Source organism: Telopea speciosissima, chromosome 1, assembly GCF_018873765.1.
Source record: "Telopea speciosissima isolate NSW1024214 ecotype Mountain lineage chromosome 1, Tspe_v1, whole genome shotgun sequence".
Taxonomy (NCBI): Eukaryota; Viridiplantae; Streptophyta; class Magnoliopsida; order Proteales; family Proteaceae; genus Telopea; species Telopea speciosissima.
In genome coordinates, this window is record NC_057916.1 from 81,095,826 (window position 1) to 81,109,275 (window position 13,450).

The 13,450-nt window shown below is 37.8% G+C and overlaps 1 protein-coding gene across 1 annotated transcript in view; it reads left to right on the forward strand.

Moving 5' to 3' along the window:
• Positions 1 to 13,450, forward strand: part of LOC122666802 (ABC transporter C family member 10-like) — a 108,306-nt gene that overhangs the window by 10,065 nt on the left and 84,791 nt on the right.

The window sequence follows — 13,450 nt, forward strand, 5'->3', positions numbered from 1 at the left end:
GTTTTTTATATAAAGTTGTAAGGGGCAAAGTAATGAACACGAATTTGATTAATGAAAAATCTCTTGCTTGCTGCCTTGCTCTTTTGAGTGTTGCCTTGTGAGTCATATCAAGGTGAAGGGACTGGTGGATCTCCAGTTGACTCCTTGCGTTTTGTAGACCAGGAGGATCTGCTATTTGTCTTCAAGCTGCTGCCACTGAAGACCTGCAACTCCAAGTAAGTGTTCAATATCATCAACCATTCCCCCTTCTTCTCCTAATCCTCTAAACCCAGCCCCATCGATCCATAGATCCATTAGACCCCTAAAACCTGCAACTATTCTTCTTCTCTTCTAGGTCACATGCAAGGTGATTTTTGTGAGAATTCTGCCCAGCCAAATCTAATCGTTAGAACCTGCTAAAGTTTTGATCGAATCTTCCTCAAACCCTAAGAGAGACTCGATCCAAATTTCATTACCATCTACCCAGCCGATTGTTTGAAATTACACTTTTACCCCTCTCTCCTATCTCTACAAGAAAACCTCCATAACTCCAGATTTAACCATCTGATTTAGCTGTAACTTTCAGCATATATTCCCCTCCACCCTACCCACACTCAACCTAAATACTAAGCCCATTCGACCACCTGATTTCCTGTTATTATAAACCCTAGATTCCATCATCTTCCACCTTTCAAAACATTAATCCTAGTTGTTGCCCAAATCCATCTAACCTACTTCTAAGTTCTAATCATCCAAAACTTATAAAACCTAGTTCATTAGACTCCCCTACACCTGCCTAGCTTTACCATATAAGACCCCTTTCCATTATCGTAACCTTAATCCTAAAATTGACCTAAAACCTCAAGTCTGCCCCCATCGAACCAGCAGCTTAACAGGTCCTGGTTGTTTGGCTCCTAGTAGGTCTCCTACCTATCTAGGACTACTACAGTACTACTTTCTTTTATTGCTATTGATAGAGCTTTAGATAGGATTTTATTTCAGTTATCAGGTCTAAGCTAGGAGTCTTTATTTTTTTCTTTAAATACATGGTTGTAACCGGCAGTTTTAAGATTTTGAATGAAATGTTTTTTGGGTTTAGTTACCAGATTGGTACTAATAAGGTCGTGTGATCTCTCTCTCTCTCTCTCTCCCCCTCTTCTGAAATCTCTTCTTCTATTTCTTTACCTTGACCTTATCTCGTTCTCAGTTTATTTCCTGCAACTTCATCTCCTTGTTGCTACAAGCGCTAAACCAGAACCGAATGGAAGAGTTCATCGATTCGAAATCCAACACTCGTTTGATTTGAACTTAGGGTGTGAAGACCGCTTTCCCTGGGCGAATCAGATATTAGGTTCCCCAGCCCCATCCGACTTCCTCATCGTGAGCAATAAGCCAGAATCAGATCTGATTCTTGTTTACCGCCAAGCTCTATTGCAGGTTTCCCAATTGAGCTCCCAGCTTGCTGTTTGCAAGAACTACCACTTGGGTTTAATAGGGCCTGGGATTGCGGCTCTACATCAGAAATTTCAGGCCAAACAGAGGCCTGTCATGGGAGTTCTCTCAATCTGAGTTGTTCTCCTTTTTGCTGGGTGTTGTTCGTGACTGAAGGTTGAAGAGGAAAGTCTCCTTTCCACGATTCTTAACCCTTTTACTTTATTTTACCAAAAAACCTTTTTACTTTATTCTTTAGTTTTCCCATTATGCGCCCTTCTTTATCTCTTTTTCCACCATATCCCTTAGTTAATTTTTACCACCTGTTCTTTACCAAAAAAAAAAAAAATTTACCACCTGTTTTACCCTTGTTAAATAAATCCTAAATACCTTTATGTCCCTTTGTTTTTTACCTACCCAAGAGCCCTCGAAGATTCTGATTATTTACACAACTCGTACCATTTTCCCTTGCAACTGCTTCGTCTACCAGATTTCTCCCTAAAGATTCTAGGTAATTTACCAAATTGCCACCACCCCTTCTAAACATTGAAATATTGACTATTCTGTGACCTAATTTTGGATTTGAGTGCTTCTTTGTTTGGGTGGGTCTACAAGCAACCCAATAAAGGGTTATTTCAACCCGAGTCTGGGATTAGAGTCTTTTCTAAATATTCATTGTAATACGGCAGTAGAAGAGATCAGAATTCAATATTAATATTGTTGATTTGCTCAAGAGAGTAGTTGTGCGTGTCAATTCTCTCTTCTCTCCCTCCCTGCAACTCTAAACCCCTCTCAGATTTCTTCCCATCCTAACAGGCCCTCCACCAAGACTAGTACAAACAAAATCGTAGAACAGAGAACATAGGATATGGAACTAACATAACAGAATATGAAGCTCGATCTTATAGACAATAAAAGCATTGACAGAACAGGGCAGGAATCCACCAAAACCGTGAAGAGAATCCAGTCTTCTACTAAGGAATCCATCCTAGTTTTCCTTAGGAATCCACAGAGTAAACTAATGAATACATAACAGCAAAGATTCAGAAAAACTAAATTGATATTACTTCAAATCATTGGGGGAGGCATAAATGCTTTTACATTTTTTATAATGTGAGCCAACCCAATTAGATAGCCTCGTAACTGATTGTAGAAAATTCTATCCAAAAGAAATATGATGACGGAGGAATTCTCTAGAAAAGGCCGTACCCAGTTCATGAGGCTCCCCGTCACTTTAGGGTATAAGGAGGGTCATAATGTAGGCAGCCATAACCTTGCTTTCGCAAAGAGGTTGTTTCTAAGAAAAACACCATTTATTCCACTAAGAATGGACTAACAGTACAGAAAAAAGATAGCATGTACAGATAAACCCCTCTAAAGACTAAAGAGAAAAAGACAACAAATAAAATGTCAGACGACGAAACAAGGGCCACACAGATAATTATTGAGATCTGTGCACACCTAATCCACTACGAGCAGATGAGAAGGGAGACGTAGCGAAGCTTCCAAATCATCCAGAGTGATAGGCAATTCTTCATAATACAAGATATTTGAAATCTGTCAAAAATAATTCCAATTGAGAATTGAGTCATCCAAAGGTTACAAAAAATGGAAGGACATTAAAACCCAAAAAAAATAGATTCAGGTTCCAGATTGATGACCAACCTGATTGCCGCTGACCAGCATGTCTGCTAAATGTAAATGCTCCACCTCCTTCCTCCAAAATCGCATGGAATATGGCCCATCACATAAACAATCATGGCGTCTAAGACAAATCTTGGATAGCTCATCCATACCAAGTTTGTCAGCAATTTTTTTGACAATATGATCATATGTGTCACGTTTTGACCTACCAATTTCACAAGGAGAGAAGGGAATGAATGAGAGAAAATTTTATACTGAAACAAGTTCTCTAACAGTTGAAAGTAACAGTAAAAGCAAAAGAAATATTCACTGATACTTAACAGCAGCACAGACAAAAAGCATCCTTCTTTGGTTTCCTTTTCTTTATATTTCGGAAATGAACAACTTTTAAATCATCAAATTATGTTATGCCAAGACTTTAAATATTCAGAATGAAGTAATAAAAGATACCAAGTAATATGCAATTAGATAAAAACAAAGTGATTAAGGAGCAAACTTTTGACTAATCTACCACTTGAAAGCAAACAAGCTTCATGACATCAGTGTCAAAAATTGTTCCTGACAACAAGCTAACAACAAAGCCCAGACCAGATTAACGTATCCAGTGGCACTGATAAAAAAAAAATTTGAAGTAAGCCCGGGTTGCCACCTTTAATATTCCTGGGGATTTCAAAGTCCTTTATACTTCAATAAATAGTTAAAGATTTTGATATTCTCTAAAGACCAGCATGCTTTCAGGCCATTTTTTATTTTTCTTCCATCGAATAAAAGATTTTAGGGGAAATATCATTCCCCTCCCCTCTAAGTTTCCTTAATATCAACTCAATACCTAAGTTCTCAAAAATGATAATGCCCTCCCCTACTTTTTAAATATTCTATCAACCTACCCTAACCGTTAAAAAAAACCCATTAAGTGATGATGTGCCCCTAATTAAACCTATGCCTAACTGCATCACTATTAACACTTTAACAGGCTTCTTATTGTAAAGAAGGAACAATTTTGAGAATAGAAAATTGCTGGCCAAGCTTGCCATCAAATTATGGGAGAACCTCCTTGTTTCAACAGTTGGGAAAGTTGTGGGTGAGACAGAGAGCCAAAGCAGCTTTCCCCCAACCCCCTTTAATCTATCGTCTCTATCTTTTTCTCTTTATCTTCCTATTCTCCTTACCCTGTTCGATCCCCTTTATTGTTGCTGCCATTCAAAGTTATTACGAGTGCTGTGAGGACCTCTTGAAGATCAGAATCAAGTAACAAACAAGGCTCAGATCTGTTGCTGTTGTGACCAATCAATTGAAGACCGTTGTGCTGCTCCCGCGAGTTGAAGGTTGCTGCAACATCTGAGTCTCATTATTCCACATCCATCCACCAAAACCTGTTGAGACTTTAAGTGCCAAATCACAACACCAATCATCCCACTCGATCCCTGTTGCAGACCATTCTTTTGGCTGCGTTACCCGTAACACCAAACCTTATAATTTCATTCCCATCCCATTAGTCCACCTCTGTCCATCAGAATTGTTTATATTCGCAGCAAAGCTTTCCACCGTCAAGACCTACACTCGATTACTATTGGAGCCCAAGTTCAGCACTGTTTTGGAGATTTTCCATAACCTTCTATTTTGGTGTTTCTCACATATCTCAACATCCAACCATCACAATTTAAAGAAATTTGGAGCAAAGATTCCATTTACCAATCACTACACTCGGTCCAAGTTTGGATACCAACACATGGTTGATTTGATCTGAAACTCTGAGTTTCTAATTCTGAATTTGCTCCAATTAATCGAATTGCTGGCTTAGAGCAAATTGAAACGCCCATTGAAGACACGATTTGCATGAATGGATACTGAATCTTGCACCGTACTTTCAAGTTTTTTTTGACTCCCCCAACGACAAGCAGGAGTAATCAAAGAACACCCAAGTACTGATTAGGGTATCTGCTCAACCTGATTGACAGTAGTCTCTTTACAGTTAATAGAAATCATTTTTGGTCTCGAATTGAAACCTGGTTGTTTCATGGTGGAAAAATAAAATCTTGCTTGGCTTGAGGCCTAGTGTAGGATTAGAAGAACAAGAAGAATTGTAAATTTAGCAAAAAATAGAAGTGTGAAGAGGATTTGATCCCAAAACTGGCCACAGCCATCCATAGTCAATCAAAGAAATTGAAAAACAAAACAAATATGGCATTTCTACCAGTGACCTGTTATGTTACTTGTGAGTAGTACCATGGTTCGAAATCTCGGGATTGGATGGGTTGATTTGCCCGGATTGAATCAGTTTCGGTCGAGGCCAATCTTGAATATTGACCAATTCATTTAACTGTTCCTTTCCCACGTAGAAAATCCAGGTCCCATTTCATCCCTCCCAACCCACGTCTCATTTCCATGATGATGATGATGATGATGATGAACCCACGTACCCTCATTTCTGTCTTTGGTTTCCCCTCATATTTACCCCATTCCCTCGAGCTGTCTCTTCGGTTCTTCTCGAATCTGTGAGCTCTCTTCGTTTCTCCTCACATCCCACTCCCTCGAGCTGTCTCTTCAATTTCTTCTCAAATTTGTGAGTAGCACCGCTAGCGCAGAGGCACACATTCTTTTCTTGGTTGTTCAGGAATCTGTGAGCAGCAGCGCCAGTGCAGAGGCACACATTCCTGATCTTGGTTCTTCTTGAATCTATGAGCAGCCAGCGCAGAGGTTCGATTTCCCCTATCCATCTTCTTATACTTTTCCTTATATTCTATTCCTTGTAACAAACACGACGTCACCATACCGGGACGAGAAAACCAAACAAAAACAGAGTCAAGGGAACAGGGAAAAGAAACCCACCAGAACTGTAGTAAAAAAGCTTGAAAAGAAGATCGCCACCCACAGAGACAGAGAAGAGTGAAGGAAGAATTTAGAAAGAACAGAAAGAGGAAAGATGGAGAAGAGGCGCCCCCAGAAAATTTACTGTCATAGACCTCTAACACCAAATCCCGTCCAAGTAAGGAGAGGGACTAGAAAAGAGGATTGGAAATCGAGGAGACATACTTGGGAAGAAAGAAAAGTGACAGCTGGCCTAAAGAAGAAGAAGAAAGATGGAGCTCATGATGCTTCTAGGAAGTGAATCTCTCTTTTAGATTCTTTAGTTTACTCTAGGATATTTTGTTCCTGCCAAGAGTAACAAAAGGCTGAGAGTTAGATGAAGGTTAATACATAATATGATTCAACCACTGGGAGCAACATTCATAAAAATATCAATTGTAATTTCAGGTGATCTAATAAAATCCTCATAAGAAACAGGTGTTTACCAGCTTCAAGCATTCATAAGTTTCTTCTTCCTCAAAAACATTGATTGTATCTGTACTTTGGTTTGTTATGTCAATGGTTGCGACACTCAGAGAGCATTTCCAAGGGGATATTTTCTTCTGGGAGCTTGATGTTAGTTATTTCAGCAGTATTTACATCAATTGCAGAAATTTAAACAAATTTTAAATCAAGTTCTCATTCTGAATCCCTGAATTCTTATCTATAATAGCAAAAACAATTTTTTATCAGGTGCATACCTCGACGATGAACAAATGAGAGTTCCATTGAACATAGCCCGTCCTCTCCTTTCTAGCGTAACAATTACTGAATACAGAGTTCCTCTTTCGAAGGGGATTTTGAAGTTGCATGACAGAGGGCAACACATATGCTAATTCTTGGCAGTCCAGCAAGGATCATACCAATTTCATTTCTAATTCAGCTCAGAGGTATGAATTTTTTTAATTTTGCATTCTCTCCATTTACCTAATAAGTCTGTATTTTTAACGTTTTAATTTTAATTTTTTTGGTGTTAAGATGTTTATTGGAGATTCTAAGAAATCATGAGACTGGAAGACTATTAATATATCCGTTGGTAGCAAATTTTAAATCTTTTATCGAAAGTTTTAGTTCATCAACAAGTACAGTCTATCCAACACAAAAGGTACAAGAATTTGTGTTGGATTTTCTGCACGCCATGGTGGCGATTGGAATATTAATGACAAAGAACCATATGTGGTCCTCACTATAATGAAGCAAAACTTATATGAATGGAAAATTTTATCATAGTTATCTTTTTTTTATGTAATGGAGTATAATTGATATTGATTATATTTTATAAGGCAGGTATTAGGAACCATGTTATACCATCATGGTGGAATGAACATTTTAATGAATGTTCATCGTTTAGACCCAACCTCACATCAATTTTTTTAATCTTATAAAACTTTCAAACGACGCCCATAATTTATTATTGCTCGTTTTGTGTATTTATTTAAACAAAAGCAAGGAAATGACTCATACAAACGTTGTATGAGTCACATCCATCTTGCTGGAATGGTTAAAAAAATAAATAAATACATAATAAACGAGTTACAATAATAAATTATGGGACATTACACTTACAAAGTTGTTATAAGATCCGAAAAAAATTGACTGTGTGATTTGAGAACCCAACAAAGATTTGATAAAATTCTAGCATCATATGGTCGTTCATTATAGTGAGGAGGTATGGTTCTTTGTCATTAATATTTGTTCTTATTGTAATTTTAATTATTAATTACTTAATTTACAGTGAGGAGGTATTGTTCTTTGTCATTTATATTTGTTCTTATTTTAATTATTAATTGCTTAATTTTTTCCTTAACAGTTTGCTGCCTCTCAAGAGGAGCTGGGAGGGATATGCCCAAATCTAGTGCTATTAGTAAATGAGCTGATTAGCCCTATTAATGTCGATTAGGAGAGGGGCAACACCAACTGACATATTGTTAGAATTGATCCAAGGGAGGGGCAGCTTCAATTGACATATTGTTAGAATTAATCCAAGGAGAGATAACAACAGCTTTATATGAAATAACCTGATGTGCTTTATATTCTTTACTATCCTATCCTGTGGACTCCTTTTTTTTAGTTTATATTCTTACTGGAATATAGTTCATCCTCGTTAATTTTTGTTGAAAATAATGTTCCCCGCCAAAGGTGTAGTTAGAAACTTTCCCTCTCCCTATAGATGATGATATACGATTTTTTATCGATTGAGCTATTAGTGTTGAATACTTCCGTAATGGCAGTCTACTTTTAGATTGAAGGATTAAGGATTAACGTATTCCTTAAATTCTCAAGGTTTGTATTTTTGAAGTGATATAGAGAGAATCCCCGAGGTGGATTTTTCCTCCTAAAATCCTTGAGTGTAGAAAATTTTTCCCAAGGTTTATCTTTTAGATTTCCTAGCTTATGAGGGTGGGGAACTGGTTTTCATGTGGTGCAATTTCGCTGCCAATCTTTGCAATTGGTATTACTTGTACACTTTAGAAAAGGGCCCATTTTTCATATGAATCATTATTTTGGTGCTGTTGGAGAGTTTGGTTTCATTTATTTATTTTTCTTATGTTGATCTTTTGTTTTTTTTGTGTTTCCCTTATTTTTTGTTAACTTAATCGGTTCATGCAAAAATGTTCATTTTAATAAGGCTCTCTTTGGTTGAATTCTTATTCTTGAATTATTTTCAATTGATGCAACCTCACAATTCAATTTCTTGACCAAAATCTATGTGTTAGACTTATTTTAATAAAGCAATCTAAATTAAAATAGAAATCCAACCATAGACAGCCTTGTTGTTGTGTGGTACCAGGGTCTGTTTCATAAATGCAAAGAATTTGCAATTATCAAGTTCTGTTTATCTAAGGATTGAAGTGGTTTATAGGAACTTCTTGTTTGGCATTCCAGTGGAGAAGTAGCGCTTTGGCTGTGGGCCAAGCGTGAAAACAACACCTATCGTCCAAGCAGGCCTTGACTTGTCAACAAGAAGAACTATCTATATTTATTTCAATTGTCATATGTTATTTGTTTTCTTAGTTTTCAGCATCTATATTCATAAGTTATCATGAATCTAGCACTACATTTATTGTTTTATTTCTTGCTGCTTTTCTCTCCTATAATAAGTTATCATTAATCCAGCCATAGATGCATTGCTTTACTTTTCGGTGTGGCGAGTGACCTCCTCCTCCACTTTAGATTCAAAGTGACATTACACAGTAATTGTCATCCTGATTTTTTGTTGATGGATCCTTTTTTTGTGTGTCCATCAGCTGGGATATGTGTTCTGTAGGTGTTAAATGAGTTAGATTCATTGCTCTGGTTAGGGTTCCTTCACTTGACGAGGAGAATGCAAATTCCACAAAAAGGGTTTTGAATATAGAATTATAAAAAGCAATGATGAGAAAATTATTGTTTTTCTCTACTTATCCCACTTCAACATTCGAGTTGGGGTTGTAATTATTCTTATCCCTCGTTTCGTTTGGTGAAGGGAGTCATTCCCTTCAGCTGACTATTGTTTACTTAAGGAGAACGTCACTTAATTGTTGTTTTAGGAACCATATCTCGTCACTTATGTTTTGGAAAGCATTGTTGTTGGACAATGCAAAGCTTTCTTGGATGTTTTTCCTCTCTCTCAATGTTTGGGTGATGTGGGAGCATATCCTTGGACCCGGGCCGAATCTGTTTGTGAGCTTAACGGAAAAATTTATAGGACTATCATTAGACCAGTTATCTTTGTAGATTTATTATGAAACTACTTGCATCTTGAAATAGATAGTGTTACCAGTGTATTATCATTCCTTAAACAAATTATTTATTTCCCCATTAGAGATGGGCCCTCTACTAGGTTTTGGGATATCCTTAGATTCCTAGGTTTTCTGATTGTTATTTTTCTAAAAGCTATGTTAGGAATAATGTCTTTGATAAAGTCCGAAGACTAGATTGTGAATGGCACTTGGAATGTACGTATTATTAGTTTCTCTCTTACCCATTTTTTTGGCTTCTGAAGTTTTTACTGTCCCTATTCCTTCTATACCTGGTGAGAGGATAAATGGACCCTATAAAAAAATTCAGGTTTTTTTTGGTGATTAAAAATGCATTACCAAAAGCAGAAAAAAGAAGGGGCGAGGGGGGGGGGGGGGGAGAGAATACACAGGGAGAAAAAGCGGGTGGGAGAGAACTATACAAAGACCGAAGCCCTAATGGGCCCTAAGAGGTCGGGCTAGGAGGTTGAAAATACGAAACATCTAAGCTCCAAAAGGAAGCAATGCTCCTACTTCTAGGAGAGTCCATAAGAGGGCCAGAACGAACAATTTGCAGCTAGGTGCTAAAAAATTCAGGGTTTGGTTGATTCAGATTGTTGCAAAAGGTGGAAATTGGAATGTGAGACTTTGTAAAACCTTTTCTTCTCTTGTTCCTTTTCCAGATCTGGAACTTAGAATGTTACAATCTCATATCAGTTATATGGGGGCTGAACCCACTTCCCTTAACGAGGGATGTCTTGGGTTCCCTTGCTTTACATATATATATTTTATTCCAAGCGAATCTGCCAGTGTGAGAACTTCGTCGAGTGTCAATTAACATGAATTCCTTTATATACCCTATATCGGCACACAATTTCAATTCATCGAGCAAGGCTCTCATTTTTGCCACCAAATTAGTGCCCACATCATAAAAATGAAAGAAGACGGTAATCAACCCACTATTCTGGTTCCGGATAATTCTTCCACCTCTACTCACTCTAGGATTCTTCCCTATACTTGTGCATCAATGTTTAATTTAATGAATTAAAAGAGGAGACACAAGTAAATCAATAAAGGCATTTTTCGGACGATAGGGGGGAGGGCGCATGTGAAGAAATTGCCGCTTATTTATCAATGTCAAGAGATTTTGAAAATATAGAAGGGTAGGGGAGATCCCTAAATTTAATCTTCTCAATAATAGTAGAGGGCTAAGCGTATTTTTCAATGTCAAAGATTTTTTTGAATATATAGAAGGGTAGGGGAGATCCCTTATCCATGATTAATAATCTTCTCAATAATAGTAGAGGGCTGAGCGTATTCCATCTCCATGTGCGGCTATTTCTCTTCTTCCATAGTTCCCAAACAATGAAAGATGGTAAGATTCTTATGATAAATTCATTAGATGTTGCTTGGCCAAAAAGGAATGCAACCTAGCTCCAACATTGAAATCAACATTTAGTGCATCATCCACAAAGTCCAAAATCAGCCCCACACCAAGCCAATTATTGGGTTTAGTTCTCCAAAGTTTGTATTAGGGTAGTATTGGCGGGGAAGTCGATTCTTGGTCCCAACCCTCACACAGAAGGGACGACCTGGTGCAAGAGTGAAGCCACTAGGAAATAGCTACATGTCGCCATGCAAAGACCCTGGAACAAAATGGAACTGCTTAGAAAGGGTGGGTTGTTATGGTCTTGGGTTCCCTCACTTTCTTTATAAGTCGATTTATTGGTTTGAGTTTTCCCAAGTTTGTATCATAGAATTGAGTCTTAAGGGTAATTTACTTTTGGAGGTGTGTCTTTCCTTTGTTAATGATTGGCAGTTCTCTAAAAGGAATCTTTAGTGGTTCTTTGGAGTGTTTGGGGTACTTGCATCTGTACTTCATTTGGTGTTATCGAAATTAAGTTGTGTTTCGAAAGGAGAAACATGACCCTTTGTTATTCTTAGAAATGTTTCAAGGTGGGATTCAGATCGGAAGTTGCATCCCTTCTTTTGTGATGCTAGAAATACTGATTACCTTTTTATTAAGTAGGAAGAAAGTTGTAAGAAGAGGGATCCAACATTGATCAAACAACTGCACTTTTATCTTAATTTTCGCTGAACGTGGCTCTAGTAATTCTATTACAGTGAATATAAACTGAAAATTGCCTACATCATTACTTTTCCCTAACACTAAACAGCAAGAGCTGTGTTTCCAATATAGAAGTATTGAAAACTCTAATATTTGGTATTGATTGTGCTGAAACTTGTAAGACCACTTAATAAAATGGCTCTCAAATTGACTTACTTGTTTATCCTATATGGCTAAGGGATATCCAACTCAGAGTACCCTTCTCCATGCTCCGAAGAAGTTCACTCCATCCGAAATGGTAGTATGTATTACACATCTATGTTCTTCGCATTTGATTTCAATTCTAATGTTCCCAAGCCCAACTCATGCATTTATAATCTTTAATCTTTGGATATTTTTTTACCTTTACTCTTCTCATAAAGGACCTTGAAAGAGGGAGGAATGAGAAGGGACAAGCTCCAAATGGCTCAGCGAGGCCACCAAATTTTCTCTTGAACCATAAACACAGACTTGAACATGCGAAAAAGCTGTCTCTGCTCAGTGCTCACAAACTACACTTCCTCACTATTGCCTCATGGAGGTGCTTCGTTGTTGGAATTCTAGTAATGTACAAGGGAGGATCTATCATCTATCACATAGAGCTACTCATGATAAGGACCTCTTTGGTTCTGTTGCCATGTAGCCACCCACCATTAATGGCAATTAGGGAGTCCTGATATTTCATTTAAAAAATAATTTGTTGAAGAAAAAGAAAATTAACATTCCTTTTTTTCCCATTTTACTATAACATATTTTCTTTCTAAGGGAAAAGTTTGGGCACACCACTAGTGTAACGTAATCCAACTCTCATTGTGTTGATTTCTCTATTCTCGTCTTTGAAGTGACTCCACTGCCCCTCCTGTATAATGCCTAATTCCATGATTCCATTAGTGCTACCTGCTAGCTTACCACGCACGGGTAGTGTGCTTATCCTTCTTCCTGTTCTTAGTATAGAAAGTATTAAAGACCTGGGCTGGCTAATGGATGGGTGATGTCACGAATGTACCCCTCTCCTAATTCACCCTAGTGCATGATGATAATGGCTCCTACCTAACTAGAAAGATTAAAACTACAACTCTTATCTAATGGTTTCACACTTTCCTTAGATGGTTATTCACAATGCATGGGTAGCTCTAGCTTGTGTTTGATGTTTGAAGGATGGGAAAGAAGAATAATTTTGTTGGTCGCACAAGTTTGAAATGAAGAGTATAGAAACAAAAATAGAAGAAGATTTTTCTTTCACTTAATCTTCTCATGCAATCGTGGAAGGAAAATTTAAAAGAAAGAAGAATAGATTAAGTGGGGTACAGATTACCTAATCAAAGCTCACCCACAACCTGATGTCCTATACGGTGAAATAGGAGATGGCAATTCTGACCATCAATGCTGGGAGAGGCCAGAAGACATGTCTACACCTAGGGCATCCTTCAAGATTGATAATCAATACCCTAGAGCTGATCTCGCCGGCGAAACTTCTGCAGCTTTTGCTGCTGCTTCAATTGCTTTCCAAAAATACAATGTCAAATACTCGAATTTTTATCCTCTCAATTACACAGCCCGTACTTGACGTCAAGTACATCTAATAGAGAGAGGTGGACCCCACCTCGGGCAGTGTGTTCGGACAGGGGGTAGGATAATCATTTCTGCCTCCTCTGTTAGATGTACTTGATGTCAAGTATCCCAAATACTCATCGCTACTTCTTGCCCAAGCAAAGCAGGTGAC